Consider the following 21,321-nt stretch of genomic DNA (forward strand, 5'->3'; position numbering starts at 1 on the left):
ATATTCAACGTGATCGTCATTAACCTTCCCGTTACACGATGTCCCACAAACTCGACTTTCTTTGACAATTTACGTTAAATTCATCCTCCGATATTTTCATTTCATTTGCCGAGTTTAACTTCCTGGTTGATTCAAAGGGATAGATTTGATTCGCTTCGCGTATAATCTGTTTAACATGGAATATCAACGTGTAAACACGGTTTGTTTGTCGTGACAAAATTACCGTCTAAAACAATTTCATTGTCCATCGTTGTTGTCACAGCGATACGCGTTTCAAAATATAAATTGCGACGAGAACACTCCGATTAAAATTAATCGCACCGTAAACCATTAACTTAACATCGACGTATTGTCTACCGTCGGATATATTTTCCGTTTATTTAAGGGAAAATCTCAGATCGCCGTCGAATAATCGCTTTTCGAGTTCGTCTTTTGCCGTCGTTCTCCTCTTCGGTTCGCGCCGGCGAAAAATAAAGGAACCGCATACGTTTGCATATTTTACATCGTCTCCCGCGCACCAACCTCGAATGTGAATTATACGCGCATACTTTGCTTCTATCTCCCCTCTGACCCACATTATTTTTTCCTCTTCCGCGATCGCTTCTTCGATTATTCCGTTGGATCAGACCGCGTACGCGTTCGTCGATTACGCCACGCCGGGATAAATAAGAGATAATCGGTTCGTGGAATAGGCGCGACCAAACAAATCATTTTGCGAAAATAACGCAAAGTTGGCGCGATTTCGCGGTTCGCTCGACGGTAACGAGCCGCGCGCCTCGAATCATTCATTCAGATATACGTATAAAGTAAATGAAATACGTATGGCAGGGCCAATAGCGTGTCGATTACTCGCGATTGAATTACCACTATGGTAAAATAAATACGACGCCCGATATCGGGTAACCGAAACTTGAAAAAATACGCACGTATGTAAGTACGTGTGTATATGTGTGTGTGTGTGTGTGTGTGTGTGTGTGTCTGTCTGTCTGTTTGCACGCGCACGCGTGTACAGGCGCGTATATTTTAAGCACGCAATCCGGTGAAATACAATTTTCCTATATTTTTATGCCTCGCAGGGGAATAAAATACACGCATCGGAGCGATAAATCGTGGGAGACTTTCCTAGCGTTTTGTTTTGGACAACGGTGGTGAACAAAGGGTGCGCGTCACGCTCGGCTTTCGATTCAAATCGGTGGTAGAATTTTGCCGCTGAAAATTTTCATCGCGGACCCGTTCCCTCCACTTTTCTCCTCTGGTCCGCTGGTATGCGCGCCACCTTTTTTCTTTTGCTTTGTTTCGCGCAACGGGCCGAGCGCGGATCGGATCTTCCAACGCGATCTCCGCGATAAATCATTTCGATTCGAGCAAAATCCCGCGCGTACGTGGCCAAAAAACGAAACCGGAAACGCTTCGCCGCCCTCTTCTCCCTCCAACTTTAAACAATTCGGCCCGATTCGGACTTTCTGTTCCAGCGGATAACTATTTCGATGAAAGCAGCGGCCGATTTACAATCGATCGGACGGCGGAAGCGTCGGCTTTGCAGGTGGTCCGATCTTGAAAAACGCCGATACCAATACCGCGAAATTCGATCCAGGGGATAACGTCGTCGTGGGAATCGAGCGTTCCGCCGCGAGAGAACTAAAATTCGATTGCCTGGATCTTAAACGACTATTACGGCTCGTCGTTCGGGGAATTGATGGCGGAAAATCCATAGTGCGCCGCTCGATGAACGGGGGATAAATGAATTTTCACGCCAAAGTACGCGTAGAAACGATAGTAATTAAAGCCGTAGCTTCGCCTTTCCGAATGGTTCGGCTCGGCGAGCAAGCGACCGTTCCACGCACGCAAGAGAGTCGTAAACTCGATCGATCGACGACCTACGAATCGCCAACGAAACCAACTTCTTTATCTTCTTTCACCTTTTTCGCGCAAACTCGCGTTTTCGACGCGATAACTTTTTTTTACAATGCCCCCTCTTCTCCCTCCTCTCCTCCTGCCAAGTTCGCCTCAACTTGCCAATAAGCCTCGAGATATCGGCAATTTTCTCAACTTTTAAATCTCTCGACGAAGCGAAGTTTTCCAAAGTCTCCGAAGTCGTAGTGCGTTCGACTTAATGAACATTTTTCATCGTGAATTCGAAACACTCGCAAGTATTTCGTTCCCATCGGTGAGCCGCGATGACTCGACTGAAAGCAAAAACTTGGAAACTTTTGCCCCTCGGCACCCGTGCGCTCGTTTTTTCCCTGGCCTCCGCGTTCTTTATTCTTTTATTTGGTTCGGCTCGTTCGAGAAGTTGGTTCGCCGGCGATAAGACTCGGAACGGTTCGTTAGGCCGTATACGGGCATTACAGGCTTCCGATACCGAAGTTAGCGCTACGACTCTCGCTACACGCTAACTTTTGCCTCCCATCGAACAGCTAAGAAACCCGATTTTCGCTATGTTCGCCGGTCTGGCAAACTCTTTTCCTTCTAAAATCCTATATCTGTCTTTTGGTCTTCCTGCTCTTACGTCCGATCAGTCTTTCTCGATTCCGCGTTTCGATCTTTCTATCTGGCGTTCCTGTCTTTATTCCTCGCGAGAGCAAAGTGACGACGCGAACTCGATCGAATAAACAAGCGGCTTTATCCGAAATTCGTGGAAACGTTTCCGCTTCGATTTCCTACGGACGAACGATCGTCGGCGCGAGCCTGCCTCAAACGTACAAAGCAAGGCATACGTGCAACCAAGAGACCGAATTCGAGGGATCAAAAGGAGGGAACGTTCGAGGCAATGTTCGTAGCGATGCTCGTCGTAGGAAACGATTCGCGTTTGAAAGTCGGAGTGTGGAAGAAATTGCAAGAGCGAAAAAAACAGGTCGAGTTTACGAGCGGTTTGCCACGATAAAGGCCGCAGCCAGCGAAACGATCTTTCAGATTCGCCCGAGGGATTCTCAAGGGCGACCAGACGTTTGTCCGAACACACGCCGCGTCTCCATCGTAGGCAAGAATGCTTCCTTCTGCTGGTCGAACGAAAGAAACAATGGATTATCTCGAGGAATGCGGAAAATCGTTGGACCATTTTGTAAGATACCGACCTTTTGCCGGCTGTTAAGCTTCGTCGTATTCACGACGGCCGATTAAGTAAACCTTGTTGATCGTACGAACGAATTTAATGTTATTTGGTCGTGGGAATTCCGATGACGACGCGCTCGTAACGAAGCGGCAGGCTACTCGCTGTCGGAGATTCAACGTCGTTGCGGCAGCTGAAAGAGACAAAAGAGAGGAGATTTCTCGGGAATTGTCTGCCGTCGTGAATTTCGTAGCCCAACTTGCACGCGAAAGCAGTCGGCTGGCCCGAAAAGAAAGATCGAGTCGACTCGGTGTTGGGAAAAACGCAGCTGTCTGGATTCGCGTTGTTCGAAGCACCGTGGTGAGTCGCGAAACCGCTTAAATCCACGAACAGAAGGATTTTTTGTGAGTCTACCTTTTATGACGCATCCCGACCCATCATTGTCTACCAAGAATCTCATCCGCCGCTTTTCGTTCCGTTTCGTTTCGTTTCGTTTCGTTTCGTTTTTGCCGCGTTTCCTTTCGCGTCGCTTCAACCTCGATCAACGGCGTACTTTTCTTCGGCTTAAAATTATCTTCACCCCGAGCGAACAAAAGAAGATTGAAAAAGAGGGGAGAATTTATACCCTTTGCTTCGAATATCGTTACGTTTCTGCTGGAAGGAAGTTAAAAGCTCTCAATTTGTCTCTAACAAATAATTAATTTCCAACTCGAAGCACGTTATACGATAAAATTTCCCTGCCCCTCCGCCTTTTAACCGTCTCGTCGTTTCCCTTCTAACTTTCCGCAATCTCGTTTCCTCCCTTTTTCTTTCGCCGCTCTCGTCCACCTTCCTAACAAACCGAAAATAATTATCGATTTACGCGATTTTCTTCTACCCTTCGTTCTACACCGAGCCACCGAGGCTTCTTAACATAATTGAGATCTATCGGACAGTACGTCTCTCGTATTTCAATTTTTACCAACATGTTCTTGCGAGATACGCGAGAAAAATCTTCAGGTTTTTAATTTATCTTGGGCGAAAATAATTAATTCGCGTCGGATAAAAGATCGCGAGACGCGGTCTCGGTTTTTCCACGTCAGAAGATAGAAGGACGAGATCTAAGTTCGCTTCATAGAAGATACACAGTTACCAACTTCTCTCCTTTCCTTTTTTCAATTTCTCGTCTAGAAAGATAAAGGATATTTCGCGGATGAATCCAGCCATCTTCCCTTTGTAATATCAACGCAGATTTACGTTGCTCCTTTAGCCTTTGAACGTTACCGATATCGAGCGAGCAACGCGCGTATTGCATATCAAACTGTACTTTTTGCTTCCAAGCTTTTCCGCCGAAACAACCAAAGTAGGTAAACAAACTCGTTAGACGGTTTAATCTTCGTCGTTATTATTTCTCGAGAAACATCTCGAAGTCGCAATATACTCGCGATCGGTTACTTTTACGCGCTGTCTTTTAAAACTTTCAAATTGACTTTGCCAAACTATACCAATATAGTTTGACAAATATGATTTACGCCATTCATCTGTCAAACGTATCGATTCTTCTAAACCATCGGATCGCAGATCCCTGAATTAATTCTACGGAACTCGAGAACGTGCAATAAAGGCAACGAGATTGGAATCCATGATTAAAACTCGCGATCGATCCTATCGAATCGGCACATTTCTATTGCGTGAGATATAGTTTCGTGACTAAGAAAGTGTCGAATAGAGAAATAGAAATAAGAGGATGGCGGAAAAATTAATGGAAAAAAGGGAAAGAAGAACCTGAGAACCAGTCGAGCAATAGTATCGCGATTTTATTCGACGTTTTCCATAGCCCCTCTTCCTCTTTCTCTCTCGATACAATATCATTTCTTGCTCTTCTAGCCGGACTCGAGCTCTTCCGTGATAAATTTCTATAGATATATATTACATGTTTTCCTAATTGCCACCAGAAGATAATATTTGCGTTTCCATACGTTCGATTCGATTCAACGTACACGTATGCGTAGTTCCAGTTTTCCGATCGTAACGGTGGTTACGTGTCGTAAATATTACAAGTAAACATATAGCAGCGAATACTCTGAAAATAAAATAATAAATTTTGTCCCGGCTAATAAGCAAAACACCGTAACACCATAAAACATGTGTACGATCGACACCGACATCGATATTTATTCGTAATCGTCGCAGTCATGAAATTCAAACTTTCGCGGGAAACTACGGAACCTAACGGTGAAAAATACCAACGAATCTGTCGGTGGAAGAGGAGGACGAAAAGTACGAAGACACTCGAAACACGTAACGCGTTCCGACGCAAAGGGATAATAAATTTTACGCGTGGTCGCTTTCGAAAAACCGATACAAAGGGAAACGCTCTTTTTATTCGTTCGCCGGAAAATTACGCGAACGACGCGTGTACGCTCGTTTCTACTTTCGCGCAAACTTACTTAGAAACGGCGCGGCGCGATCGTTACGAGCGTGCGTCGAAATTGCGCGTTTATCATGCAGAACGTTTGGAGACAGACGCGACAAGGATCGCTTTGTTCGATCCCAACGATCGATGAAATAACAATTTGTACAATTCTCCGGTTGACAAATATTTTCTAATTATTGTCGGCTACGGCATCCGTTCGCCAGCTCGCGTAATTCGCCGTCAAACACGCTTATGCTTATAAAAGTTGCGCGTTTGACAGACGCGCGACGATGTCCGACTAATCCGTGGAAACCGTGTACCGCACAGCGAACGTCGCAGCTTACGCGATTTCACGATTTATCACTTGTATTAGCGACGGTTGAATGACAAACCACGCAATTAGTAGCGGTAGAATGGGACGGTCGTGGCCAGCCATAAATAATATCTTCTCGTTCGATCTTTCCGGTCGATTCGAGTTTTTAGATTTATTTATACTAACGATTGATTTAATCCTCTGCGACAGAGTGGCCTGGATAAAAAATGTCACGATTAATTATAAAGCGAGAAACACAGAACGCGAAAGAGAGAGCAAAGTGAAATCGCAGCGAACAAATGGAGAAAAGAGAATTTTCGCTCGATGCTGTTCGAAAGAGAGTAGAAAATCTAATTTTAAAAAGCAGCTATCGTAAAACACCCGGTCGAAAAATAACGAAGCGAAATTTAAGGGCGCTTACGGATCGCGAATAATTAAATGTTTTAGCTGTGTGTTTTCCGTTGCCGGCGATGAATTAGCGGCAAGCTTCGGGATCCTCGCGAGGCGAAGGGTGTTTTATCCAAACTGAACTAAATGAAAGTAGTTTCCTGATTGTTTGCCTACTGGCTACGGAAAAGGTCAGGAAGTAATGAAGCCAACGGGCAAACCTAAAAAGGAAAAACAGGCGTTCCACGCGTCTCTCCGGGGCCTCGGAACGCGCTTCCTTTCTTCCATCTGCCCCCTTTAACCCCTCGGTAGCAGCCACTTTTGTTGCCAGTGGTTGAATAGAACGCACGATTTAATTTAATTAAATCCCAGTTGACAAAAAGTTTAGCTGGAATTTAAGCCAAGCCTTTCACGACGGACAATGCAGTCCGCGATAATAGTACGGCGAACAACAATTATCGTCAAACATATCGGCAATTGCTCGGAAAAAAGGAAATAGCGAAATTGCTCCTCGCGGTTTTCAGCTACACTCACCGGCTGGAAGAGCGTGACAACGTTGACGATAACACGCTGGCGACGCGAAACTGATGTTCGGTATATAAGCGATCGGTATCGAGGGAAAAACAGCGTTAATCGAGGGACAATGGTGAACGCGATATCGCGTATTGTCCGCCTATAAATTTTCGGGACGAATTCATTGGAAGCACGAGCGGAACCGTTCGACAAATTCAGGTGGTTGGTATACTAAGGAGAAACACGTGGCAGGAACGGGCTATTTCGATATTTCACAGGGAACACGCGTTACGGAAGAGAGAGGACAGGCGAAGAGGGATAAGTCGTTGGAACAAGAGAGATTCCTCAGAAGTTCGACCAGGGCAACACAGTTAGTTAGATAGTTGGTATTTACTAGCTACGAATAGAGACACGTATATGTATATCTCGCGTGTATACGTACTAGCCTTACCTTCGGCACACGGTTACCGCAATGCCAGATCTTGCGCACATTCGGACAGAGACGACTGCAGGAGAATCCATTGCGATTTCGTTCGTTGGTTAGCCTCGCGCGATACCGCTTTACCCGCACCTTTACCCGCACCTTTACCCTACAACACACCAATTATTCCAATATCACAAAACATTCTCGACTGTGTTTATCTTGCTCCGTTTACCGTGTCGGCGCTCGACGACTCTAACTAAGTATCGTACGTAATAGGAAACGTCGCTAAAAAAAAATACTACAGACAATTTCGTTACGGTGGCTGGAAACGATCCTCCAAATTTTTACCTAACTTTGTCAATCTTTTTCCACTAGCAGCGATATTCCATACATATGTTCGATCACGTATCGTTCGATGCTACTTTCGTACGACCGCGAAATTTGGATACCTGAACCCGATAAAACGGCGTTTCTTCGAAAGACACGAGAATAGACAGTGTATACCGATAAATTAAGAGAGCGGCAATATCACGCGTAGAAACATCGGAGGAAGAAAATTTACGATCGAGTCTGTACGGTGTACCGGGTGACCGCGGAAAATGGTACTATTCCTGAAGGGGTCGTAGGAAGCTGATGGCGTTCACTACGGGCTATTGTTCGTGGCTGGACGAGAGGAACTATTAGACGCCTAGTTTAGCGGTTACTAGCCCCAGGTCGGCTCCAACCATCTCGCACCAGCGTCGACCTCTTCGTTCAACCGCTGATTCCGAGTTGTGCCGAGAAACGAGAGACGCCTCCGGGAATCGAAAGACTCGGCACCGCTGCTGGCTACTCGCTCATTGTCGACAGTGTCTCGTACTTGCATCGTAATAAACTCCTCTGCATTTGTTTGCCGACTTTAAAGATGACTCCTTTGTTGGCAGAACTTCCGATTCCGCCAACATTCCCGCGTATTCGTTATATTCCCTCCGCGCGGTGTTATTCGCAAACAGAACCAACAATTTCCCTTTTTCCTTTCTTTCCCAATTTTCCAGAAACTAGCGTCGCGAGTCGTACAGTATAGTCGTATAGTCGCGAGTCGTACAGATAGGAGAACAAAGAGATCGGCACCGGTACGAAAAAAAGAAGCGCGAGCTTTTCGAGACAGACGAGAATCGAGCTATCGAGGGTGAAATGGGAACAAGGGAGAATAGCGGTGGCCCGCTGGTCGTTAGTCAGGATAATTAATTCCGAAAGCGAGTATTAGCGAAAGCTCGCAAACTCGTCGAGTCTCTAAGGTGAACGGCGAGATACATCGTCGTGGGGGCAATTTTCGTTTTCGTTGAGCTCTCTTGCCTTCGCTTCTTGGCGTCTTTCTTCTCCAGTTACGCCAACGCTGAACCAACTTGCTCGAAGACAAATATTTCTTTTGCCCTTTTCGTATAAAAATCATTCGTTCCGCGATTTTTCTTCGCGAGACAGAGAGAGAGAGAGAGAGAGAGGGAGAGAGCGAGAGAGAGAGAGAGAGACGTGTAGCAAAGATAGGGATCCAGATGTGAAAGATGGGAATTAGATTCGCAAAGATCGGCTGATTTGTTCCGGTGTAAATACGATAACGAAGAAAAAAGTAGAAGACAAAAGAGAAAGAAACTGACTGCGACCGTCTGGACGGAAGACGGTTCTCTCCCTCCCGAGGGGGCAAAAGCGTGGAGAAAGTTGCAGGTGGAAGAAGGCGGAACGCAAGGAGAGGAAGAGAAAGAGAGAGTTGGTCAGAGGTAGGAGTCAGAGTCAGGCTGGGTGTTAATTACATCAGTGTGTGCTGGCACGTTGCCCGGCCGTTCTTGCCTATGTATATGTTCGGGTACGAGCGCGCGAGAGCGAACAGGGGAAGCTTCGAACTTTCGGAAGAGAACGGAAAGACGAAAGCGGAGGAGGAGAAGAGGGAAAGAGAAGATAGGACGAGAGAAGGCGTGCGATCAATGAGAGGTTTGGCGCTCCATTGGCACGCTGCCCGTTCTACCATATCCTCCCGCTGACTCTTCCCTCTATCTTTCTTCTGCCGCTCTCTAACCTCGAAATTCCTTCAGCATCCGGACCGACAAGAATATCGCATTCTTAGCCCTGCTTTTGGCGTCCCGACTGAAACTCTACCGGAACTTTAAACCCCGTTTAACGTCCAGGCAAGAACGATGATTGCTTTAATTTAAATTTCAGTTTCTACGGAGTTTTAACTAGATTCTCTCGATAGACTCCCCAGATGAGGACGCTGCTCGAAATACGAACAATTTCAACGACGATTCACGCGTGACACGCGATTTAACCGAGCGATCTAGATCGACGAATCGCGAGGCACGCTGTTTTCCCTGTCACTCGCGCTGCATACCCGTCAAACTTTCGTCGATAGAAAAAGCTGATAAAAAGTCGGTTCTCTAACCAAATCCATACCTCTCGCGCGATCCTTACGACGCAAGGTTTCCCGTTATCGCGTCATCGACGCTTAAAATCGATCGGCGGAGACGACGATGTGTCCGAGATCGCGAAATCGGTAGTTAAGATCCCAGTAGTATCGCAAATATGTAGCGTCAAAGTCGGTCAATGTTTAAAAGAATACGGTCTCTTGTTTGTTACTTTCCAATAAAAGTAAGCTTATGCTAACATTCGTTGTTGACAACGGAGATTAGACGTTTCGATAGCACGTAAAGAAGCTATATCTTTCTACAGGAGAGCTACGTAGCCCTTCGACTGGAATCGTTCGAAAGAACGTCGCGTGACGAACTATTTTACCTATCCTTTCGTCTATTTTCTCTGCCATTTGCCGTATGACTGAATTTCGCGAAGCCTCTTTTATATGATAATACACAAAGAATATACCCCTTTTCTAAGGAAGCTTTACTGTTTCTTATCTCAGTGACCCGGGTACATCCTTTATTCTCCGAAGCGGCTACTCATCCTAACTGAAGCTCGTTACGCTAAGATCGTTATCCCGCTTCTGTAGAACGAAACAGAATTTTCTTAGCTGGACGACTACAAAACGTAAACGTTCAAAAATGTTAAATGCGTTACGACGTAATTCCCGTCATTTCGGCAAAAAGATAAAATTTCAAGGCAAAAGAATAAAATTTCATCGTCGATATCGAGACTGGATATCGTTTTAATCGCCGGGAAATGAAGTGGAAGATTGACGGAGTACAAGAAAAGCCGTTAATTTCGAGCCAAGTTTTTGCGTCGTTCGGGGGACTCGCGACAGGAAACAATTTAATTGAAAATTTTTATCACTGCAACATCTTCGTTAGTTTCTCGGTTTCTTTCGTTCTTAATGTAGCGTGAGTAATATCGCAATTAGCGCTGCTTTCGCGATTCGCTCGCGGCCCAACGATTCCTTCTGCGTTACAGCAAGTTTCTTTCTAATTACTTCAGCCGCTACGGGCCGAAACAGAACTTAAAATCGACAAACTAGCTCGATGATAAATTCGCTTTTTCTTTCCTGCGAACGTTTCAGTTGCACGGCGAGAAGGAAAATACCAGGAGAAACGGATATATCGCGTACCATCGAAAATCAAAGTGAACTAAAATATAGGTGGGGATCGATGAGTGTAATTCGAAGGCGCAACCGAATCGCATCGTTCCATCGAAACTCCCACGCTAGCTAGAAACAGTAACGTACATAGGTCAATGTGTCGAAGGTCGATAAACTCACGATTCGAGGGAAGCCCACGTAGCAAATAGCTATTCTTGGAAACAGTTTTGCTTTTTCTTCTTATTTATGCACCAACCGTCCAACTATCGCTTAGCTTCCAGTTTCATAGACACGATCGACGTCGTTCGTCCTCCTATTTATTCCACTCTATGATTTATCTTTACGGTTTTTGCGAGAAACTTCGTACACTGATTTCAGTCTTAAATACTCTACGGACGTCGTTACGTAGATATAAGGTTACGCGAAAAGAGGAAAACAGGCGAAAATCAGTTGCGCACGGTGACAAGAATTACTCGAGGCAGAGCGATTTTGCGAGAAACCGATGGAAAATTCAGTTATTAGCGGTCGTTTCCGAGATTCCGTTTGATCAGTAACGAAATCAGATGGACGATGGTCGGCAAAGAACCTGTCACGCGTTTAACAGCTGGCAATACCGTTCAAACTGCGAATGTCTGTGTTTAATTACTGGAGGTTCTACGCGAGGCTCTACACGCAGCTCGAGGCTTTATATATGATCGATATATCGCCAGATAAACCGACTACTATTCGCAATATCGTGAAAGCTAGGATATGAGCGTCTATCAGGATAACTCGATTAATTCATACGTTATCGCTGATTAAAATGGAAAAGTAACAGCGTTCAACGCGATCGTATTTCGATCTTCGAGCGTAACGTTCAATCGGGAAAACACGGCTACGGATTTTATAAGTTCCAGTTCCAGCCTTTAATCTGCTAATTGCGGTTTCTATCGCCTTCCGCTATTATTACCGTTACTATAGCTTTCTGATTGACGTACCACGACTACATACCAGCTGATTACTACTAATGATCCCGCAACGTTCGTACAGTTTCGCTCGAATAATTTACGAGGATCGCACTAACGTTCCAGGGAATGTCGCGATTTAATTCCCAGTTTGCCGCGTGGAAATTCTTGGAACTGGCCTTGACGCTCCTTGCGAGAAGAATCGTTGTTAATATAGAACGCGAGGGTGAAGTTTCGCAGAAAAATGACGACGATGCGAAATGGTTGTTTGACAGACTGTAAAACGTTCCTGGGATATGCATATAGAGAGGCGGGTTGCTCGAAGTAGTAACGCAGAGCGTCAGTCCAGACGGAGCTGGTCTCTTATTCAGAACGCATAAGTTATTCGTTTAGCCTGCGCCGTAACGGCGGCGTAGCGACGGCGTACCGGCGGCGTCGCGTCGGACCGTTGTACGTGGTTGGCGTCGTGTCACGAGACCTGCACACGGCTGCACACGGTTGCACACGTGCACGGTTTTCTAAGTCGGCTAAACCCAGACTCGAAGAAAAGAAAGTATGCGATGTTCTAGCTACGCGTTTACCCCTTCGGGTTCCCGTACCTTCGGCAAATGATCGTCGCGAAACCATCGCTGGGAACATTAACGATCCTTTTTTTTCCCAACCCCCCCTCCCTTTCTCCGATGTACCCTTGGAATACGTGCAACCGCAACTACGAACTAAGAAAATAACGTCCATTACGTAAATTTTATTCCCTATCGCGTTCAACTAAATTCACCAGAGTATCTCGTACGTGGTCTGCTTTCGATTCCAAGGAGCTAACGAAGCCACTCGCGTAATTTCGACGATCGATCGATCGAACAATGCACTTAGCCGGCTTGTAATTTAGACCACGTTTACTCGTGTCTTTTCCACTGATAATTTTTCGTTTCATTGTGCAAAGAAAAAAAAAGAAAGAGATATACCTTATTAGGGATAAATCGAAGGAAACGAACAACGTTCGAAACGGTTCCATAGCCTCGACGTTAATTCGCGAAGCCGTGATCGCTACGTTTACTCGTACGAGCAACGACGTTGTAACGATACGAGCGGCGCGAACAGCAAACGCTCGACGTAATGTCGATTGGACGCGCGACATGCAACACGAGACACGCAACGCGCGACACACGGCTTACGACATGCGCTTTGATGAAACAACCATCGATATTGCTAAACGACGACCTTTGCACTAACGAGTTGCACACGAGGAATCGAACGAAACGATTCACGGAAGAATTCCGTGAGACCAACGGAACAGAGAAACAAACATTTTGTATTACATTTGCCAACAATCGCAAACGTCGTTTCCAACAAATTTATAATAATCGATCGCGCAACTTTTTTTCCTCGGTATTAACAACGCGTCTAATTAATTTGTTACGAATGGCACAGTAGTCGATCGATCGGAATAATTCATTTTGCAGAAACGACTTAGCGAGAGGTTGCGCACTTTTCGCTGAACTCGGTTTGCCGAGTCTCGGTCCAAATTGGATCGCGCGTAAACCTCTGGCTATGACCTCGAGCCGTCGATATTTACAAGCACCTTTTGTTTCTTCGCATTCGACGAACTTCATCGGCAACCGCGAACTCGCGAGCCGTTTCTACATTTTACACGCGATAAATCGATCGAACATCCTCGGCATTAGACGCGGAAAACGGCGATAATAGATGCGAGAAAGTCCAGGGAATTTCGGGTCGAACAAAGGAAGAGGAATTTCACGAGCGGTAAAAGCGCGAGAGAAGAAACAGAAGCAACGAGTAAATCTTTTCTCTATACGCAGGAAGGCTCGTTGAGCAAACAAAAAGATACGCGAGACTGGAAAAAAGCGGCCTGTCAAAACATCTATCAAACTGTGAAAGGAGAGGACGAAGGGACAAAAGAAGCGATCGTCGAGGGAAAAATTGTCATCGAGTGTCCAGGTTCTTTATGTACGATCGAGCGAGTGATTATTCGAGGACGCTATTTGTTATTCATATAGCGCGACGATCGAGACGAAGATAAAAGGCCCGAGCGACCAACCGAAATACTTTTTCCAGTTTCCGAGACTTTTTCTGCTCGTTCTCTTGTTTTCTCATTTCCTCGTTTCGTTGTTCCGAGATTCGGCAAATTTTCGACGTCACAACGAGATTTATCGTTTTCGCAGTGGATCCTGGTCTATTTGTTCTACATTTCACACGTATCGAGGAGGAATTCAGGGGCTTGCCGGCCCCGTTGAAATATCGCGATAGCAGGACGAAGCACGGTAGCGAGAGCCCGTCAAAATCCACGCTGAACGTGCCGCGCTGTTGAAAGGAAGGGGGTGAAAACTGCGGAACAACCGAGAGAACGGCGAGGACGGAAACCGGGCAGGAAAAAACAAAGTAGAAAGTAGACGGGTGGAGTTTGAATTGTTTTAAGCGAGCAGATTTCGTCGAGAGGATCGCGACATTTGCGCGCGAGGAACGAACGCTGAAACGTTTCGTTCTGTGAGAACTCGCCACTCTCGTCGTTCTTGTCCAACGTTCCGTTGATACGAATGTCGACAGTTTCATCCATAAACTCTATTTTGGCGGCGACACTGCCCTTTTTTATGGAAGCTTTTAAAGATCGCAGAAAGGTCGCACGATCGTCGACTCGGACGATAAAGGGAAACGCGACTGCGACAGCGCCTGCTACACCGACCACGTTTGTTAGAAATTCCAGGCGCCGCTCTCAACGCCACGATCGTGTACGTTAGATCGAAGGTGGACGAACCGTAACCATGTCGTCGCATCTCGCCATCGCGTGAAAATACTCGTGTCGCAGGCAAGTAACCAGGGTAACGCGAAAGTTGGCGTGTTAGTGAATTACGATAAAATCATTTGCCATTGATCGTTAACCGATTTTGTATCCTACCAGACACTGGTCTATATAGGATAAGTCTCGTCGATTCTCGTAACACGTATGCATTAAGACGATACTTAACTTTGATTAATGTCGGTATCTCGCGTGGCGCGTATCTACCCGCGCTGATAAATTATCCTTCTTGACGAATTACCGAAGAGGAACGATATAACCGCGATGATACGGGAAGACGAGAGCCGCGAGAAACGACCAAGATAGGTTCCCTACGAAAGCAGACTCGCCCGACAATAATCGTCGATGTGTTTGCTGAACGTGGAAACGTGTGAACCGACCGGAGAACCGGCTTTACCGTCGACTTTGCAAAATCTAAGACGAGATCAAACAAACGGTGTCCGCGCTCGGATTACAAGACTTCGTGGCTCGGTCATGTTCTAACTACGCTTGTTATCCTTCGCCACCATTTACTTTGCTTTCCACGTTCCAACAACTCCCCCTTATTTCAGACGCAACTAGCCGAGCAAAAGTTTGTCGCTTCTTGCGCGTGAAATTCTCTCGATTCGATTCGTTTGACCCATTTGAAAAATTTCCCAGTCAGATATAATTATAACGAACGAAGAAGGAAAAATTGGCCATCGAGCCATCGATATCTTTACTCGTTAAGCGGTATAATACGTTTCAAAATGCTCTTTATTTAATTCCCTCTTGGTAAACTTTTCTAATGTAAATTTCTTGTCTGAAATTCTTTAAAATGTATTACTTTGCTCGAGTATGCGAGAGTACGTGTCACTTCTCGTACGAGCCAACAAGCGAAAAGTTTTAATGGAATCCGCCACCGCGTTCCTCGGCTGTCTGCCTATTTAAATTACGCGTTTCGAGTCCCCATCTTCTTCCCCCGACACCGAACCCGACTATCCGACCACACCGAAATCAACCCGAAAAATTTGGCTTCGTCCGTTTCTAAAACTCGTTAATTCCTTTTTCGTCAATTACCGAGCGTTCTATTTGCAAGAATCTAAAGTATCGAACGAGCGAATGCGATTCGACGACTGATAAGAACGCGGACGAGCTACGGGAGAACCGTTGCGAGTAAATATCGACACCGTGCGATAGATCAAACTATCTAACGACAACGATCGTAATAACGATCTTAAGAGGAGGCGATCTTCCCTGCAACTTCTCGCCAGGCTCGTTACAACGAAATAAACGCTCGAGAGCAACGAGACAGACAACGAACGGAAACGCGATCAAAGTTCCAGAGAAAGGAGTAACGTCCCTTGTCCGTTTGTTCATATCGGACCAGTTCTCCGACTCGCGATAAGTTTGTCGGTCCAAGTTTCACGGACCAACTTCCGCGCTACTTTCCTTTTGCTCGCCAGTAGTTTATCCCCGTGCAGGTGGACCGAGTGTTCCCCTATTTTTTCCACTTAATTCTCCGGACACTTGGCCGTCTAGCCTTCCTTCGGACTTTCTTCGAGGGGTAAGTGGTTCGAGAGTCGCGATCGGGAGATACTTCACGCGAGCGTTCGCTCCGTCGTATCGTATCGTATCGCGTCGCGTCGCGTCGAGCCGAGTCGACCTTCTATGGAGCACAGGGGATGTTTCTCTCCTACTTCTCGACCATCGAGTACCCTCGTTCTGAGAAAAACTCGTACGACACATCGTACGGCAACATCGGGAACAAAAGAATTTTAAACAACCTCGTAACAAGTTGTACCGTTTTCGAAACAGACTCGTTTCCCGTCACCCTTCTCGTTACGTTTCGCTGGTAATTTCTCTCTCGTGATATGTACACGACTATAGTACGGGCCATCCGAGGAAAATGAATACGAAGGATACATAACCGGCTTTAAAACGAATGAAAAGTTAAAACACAAGGATAATTCGTGGAAGAACGAAGCTGGTGAAAACGCGTTACTTCGAAGCGCGGTATCGCCTTTCCTCGTTCGGCTTTCTTCCTCTTAGCGGCATCTCGTTCTTCCCTTTCACCCACTTTTTCTCCTCGTTCCCCTCTATTCTTCTGGCGAATCGCTCATTGTCCCTTCTAATGGCGCTTTCATTCCTACCGTTTCGTCCTTCGTCACCTTCGAGCAGGCTTTACCATCGTTTAATCGAGCACGCGATGAGATTTTCGAAATCGGCCACACTCCGACGACAATCCGACTAGGTATGTGCTTGAAACGAGCTTGCGTGCAAACGACAGATTCGATTTTCGACCCATTTGCGGCACCACATTCGCATTCCACGAATCCTTCTGCCGGAGAAACACTCGAGAAAATACTTAACATTTCGAGCCGTTTGATTTAGACGGATCTCGATAATATTATATTAACCAGTAATTTCTTCTCTTTATAACGGCGCTCGTTGAAAGCTTGCAAACTAACGTTTCGTTATCGTTAATATATTAATTTACGTTCGTTAAATCACGCGGTATCGTTAACAGCGAATAATCGAATTTCATCGGTTCTAGACAAAGATAGAAGCTCTTTGCCGATTAGAATAAAGGTAATCGTTCGCTAAAACGATAAAAGGAAAAACGATACTGCTCCATTTCAAATAAAACGGCGATACGCACGATGACAGTCGGGGAATATGTGCTTCGCGTACCTGCTATTATAATCTTAAACCGTCCACCGTGATATCATCGACGAAGCGGCATCGGCTGAATTTTGATTACGCGTGAAAACAAAGCGTGCGTTCCAGGTGTATGGCAGAGCACCGACGAACATCGTTCTACTCGGTAATTAAACGGCGCATAAATACGATTTCGACGTAAATACGCGAACTTTATCGCTGGCTAAATTTCCTTTATGATCTCCGTTCGAAGATAAGACGAGCACGTTTCCATCGTTATACGCACGTTGAAACATCGCTGCGTAATAGTTGCTAATGAATATCGTCGATAGTATCGATTGCATAGTATCTCTCTTCGAACGCGAGAAGACAAAAAGGACGCAAAGATCTAGAATGTAGGGTATTCCGGCGAAAGATGCAAGGGAAATGTCTGAGAAGACGCTATTCTCCTATTTAAAACAAATAAGGAGCAGAGAGAGACGTTAAAGGATATATGTAAGAAAAAGCGGCTGGAATAGGATCCGACGAAGAAGGAAAATAATGGAGAGAAAATATGACGTAAAAAAGGAAAGTCTTGAAATTGTAAAGAACCTGGACGAGGGTGTCGGATTCAGAGACAGAGTTTTATTTCAAAGGATTCAAGCGTCACGTTACCATTCCTACGCCCCTTATTACTACAAACACGATACAGCATGATTCTAAATATTCCATGAAACGCTTCATTTGCCACATTATCGCGAGTAAACCAAGGAAAACGAAGAAAAATCTTACGATCCTCCATTTCGTTGGCTTTTACGCGCAACGTTAGAATCGCGTAATAGCAATATCGCGTATAAGGTTTCAAATAATTCTCTGTATAATTTACATATGTGGACAGATGTTCCAAACTCGTAGGAAAACAGACCGTAGCTAGAAAATCGAGGTTTCTTCGACCAGTGTCGCGGACTAACGTTCGAACGTTCCTATTTATCGAATCGTAATTGCAGCGCAGTTTGCCAAAGCTTCGCCATCGAAAGTTCAGACGCTAAGCAATACGGACAGAGTTCGAGTAAGTTCTCCGGGAACGAGACTACGTTACCGCGACGCCTCTTTTGCGAAACAGAACGTCGAGTCGAATGGAACGTACGAAACGAGAAACTCCAACTTGACGAAACCTCTGAACTTTGGTTCAGCCGACGCAAATTCCTAATGCTTTGTGCATGATGCGTCTATTACGGGTTCGATCGTATGTTTCGGATAGATTCGTCGTTGTCGTACGATGTAATTACGTTCTGAAGCTACATTTAGAAAATGGAACCAGAGAAGTTTTAACAACTGACAGGCTCTGAATCGCTAGGCTGTAGGCTATATATAAAATGATTCGTGACAAACGAAACGAGAGCGTACGACTCTTCCGAGTTGATTTCGATTTACGAGCATGGCCAGCGAAAAGCTAAGAATAAACGAGAGAAGGTGAATGCGATAAAATAAGAGAGGAGGAAGAAAGGACAGAGTGCAGGATCAATGAAGTCGATTCTAACTAAACTACGGAAAATGATAAAAAAAGAATACGTTGGGATAGATGCTTTTGTTTTTTTTTTTCTTCCCTCTTGACCTTCCCCAGTCCTCTATCTTCTCGTACGTTCTCTCGTTGGTCTTGCCTACTCAGCCTACGAAGATCGTGTTTTACGTCGGTCTTCGTCTCCTCCGGAACCGTATACCAAGGCAAATCTTGTCAAGAGTCCCTTCTACGAAAGAGAAAAGTAAACGTTGTCGTCCTCGTTCTCGTCTTCGTCGTCTTTTTCCATCGACCTCGTTTTTTATTACAACGACGTCTAGCTAGCAAGCCAATTGTACCGAGCGCTTTCTACTTCTCATCTTCTTCGCGTGTATGTTCGCGATACAAAAAGTAATATAAATCTACAAAAGTACCTATCTAATTTTATTCTACGCCGTTGATGACCGTAGATGAAGCGCAGCGAAGAAGTAGAATGATTAGATTTCATTTTTATAGGTACAGAGAATAAAGTAATCTACGATGTACATCCTCGGTGACTGTACGAAGTAACAAAGCACGCCATTTCTCATCCGTACCCGAGGATACGAGATGATCGACAGAAATTCGACGACCGAACTTGAGATCAAGTTGGAAAGGCTAATCGTTGTATAAGAAACAGATGCGACGGCGGAACTCGTACGTATAGTGGAAACTTCGAAAACGAGGAGGGTTATTTCGTCACCCATTTTACCAGAAACTGAGATAGTCGACACGGTTGGCAAGGTTGCTGCTAGTAGACACGCTCGAGAGAGACCCTCTTGAACCGAAGGATACTCCAGAAAGCATGTACGAGACCTTCCGCGTATGTCTCTCCGCTTGGCTAGACGGACTCGACGACATTTGTTAACAAAGAAGAACGACACTCGATGATCCGCGTGGCCGAGTTTCGAGAGACACGCAGAAGAGGCAGAAAAGTGAGCAATTAGCGAGAGATTTCTCTGTAGTAGCTGAAATCGGGAGAAATTAGAAAATTTCCACGAAATAATCGGATTCGTTTAACTTTGCAGGAGTCGCGGCATCAAAAATCGCGCGATAGGCGAATTAATTCGATTCGCTGATATACAAACTGTCTTTCGATTCCACTGGTTGCGATTGTTTTTCTCGAAAGCCGTGTGTGAAAGGAGGCTGCGGTCGGTAAACGGCCCTACGGTATGTTTCCAAGTGGCAACCTCTTTCCCAACTCTCGAACAAACGGTGAAAGCGAACAAAGTGGAATCACCGCTTAAAACAAGTAAGTAGTTTGTACTCTTTCGTTGCCGATTGTCTCGCTGCTGTCTAGGCTGCTGTGTGATATAAGTAAACTAACCGTTAACCTTCCCCCAACCTCGTACGTTCCCTTGTTCTTCCAAGACCCTCGTTCCGTGTCGCGTCTGCTTCTCCTTTTCGGCATTTCTGTCAAACACTTCCATTCCTTTCCGCGTCTTTGATTTTTTCAATAATACTACGATTCCATATAAACGCTATCGACTGCGACCACACGATACACCATTTTTGCGTTTTATCTCGCAACGCGACTATATTGTGACTATATTATCTGCGTTTCCATTTTGTCGGCATTTTAAACCCAGTTCTCCGCATCCATCTTTGATTACGCGCATTTTTATCGGTACGTCTCTTTATATTCGTCCCGTAACAGGAAATGTTTTCATTTTGACAGCTTCACCGACACATATTCTCTGTTTAGCCTGTTTCTTAAGCACGCGCATTTCTCTATCTGCCAGACAAACCTGTGCCACTCACTGGCGCATTTTCAGACCGCTAATGCATCCCTCGATGCCTCACCACCTACCTCGCGAACGGCACACAAATGCTCTTCGAGTACTCCTCTATCTACGTCGAGAGAGAAGAAGAGAAAGTCTGAGAGAAAGGGAGAGAATAGAAGCGAAGCGGTTCTGGTTTGCCTGTTCTAGATTGCTTCTGTAAATACCGGTCGGATCTCCGAGCAGCCTGTCTAACGTTCAACGTCTGTTTCTACCTTCACGGTTTGCCAACACGAGAATCTCTTTCCTTCGATGGTTTATCGAAGACACTGATTAAGGCTAGAACCCTCGACACGGCCGGATCTTTCCGAAATTTTAGACGTCCGATACAAGACGCTAATGGAAAACATCGCTCGTTAAAGGTTTACTCTACGAACCGATACATTTTCCACGTGTAATACGAACGACGTTTAATAATCAAAGCGTTCTATCGCGAAAGACCAATTTCTACCTTGAAACGTGTCGTACAAAATTAATTTCAAAGCGCGACGGTTTCAGTCGATGATAATTTTCGCGTTATCGTTTACTCGGATCAACGAGGGCAGATGAAATAACGAGAGAAGAAATAACGCGAGAGGATAAAGCGAACCGAAAGACAAGAAAAAGTCAGAGAGGATAGGAAAACTTGTTACCTCAAATCCCAAAGTAGCATGGGCGCTAATGTAATATACATTCATGAGCACCAAATCAACCCTTTCCATTGTCCAACAAAATTTGCCAGAGAACACAATGAAGACCATCCCATCTAACACCTCTACCTACTTCATCTGCTTTTCTCTTGTATCCTTTTCGCTACCTTTATCCCCGGGCTTCGTCTCTTCCTTTTTACTCTTCCCCTCCGCCCCCCCCCCTATTTCCTTTCTCGACCCGCACTAGTCATACGTTAACTCGGAATGCCTCGTAGATTTATTCGCAGCATGTAATTGGTCCATTTCTCTCGAGATTCTTGTCGACCAAAGCTGTAAGTTTTACTTCGCGCTTTAACTGTATTTGAAATAGCAGCAAGGTGAGAATTTCGCCGTGGAACACGATTCTTTAGATTCGTATTTACGTAGTTCTCCGTCGTGAATCA

The 21,321-nt window shown here is 45.4% G+C and overlaps 1 long non-coding RNA gene across 1 annotated transcript; it reads left to right on the top strand.

Moving 5' to 3' along the window:
- Positions 1-18,833: 18,833 nt before the first annotated feature.
- LOC117154151 (uncharacterized) lies at positions 18,834-21,121 on the top strand. Its single transcript, XR_004463720.2, has 3 exons — positions 18,834-19,403; positions 19,497-19,720; positions 20,400-21,121. It is a non-coding gene; the product is annotated as an uncharacterized LOC117154151 (long non-coding RNA).
- Positions 21,122-21,321: the final 200 nt, after the last annotated feature.

The sequence above is a fragment of the Bombus vancouverensis genome, chromosome 3 (genome assembly GCF_051014615.1).
Source record: "Bombus vancouverensis nearcticus chromosome 3, iyBomVanc1_principal, whole genome shotgun sequence".
NCBI lineage: Eukaryota > Metazoa > Arthropoda > Insecta > Hymenoptera > Apidae > Bombus > Bombus vancouverensis.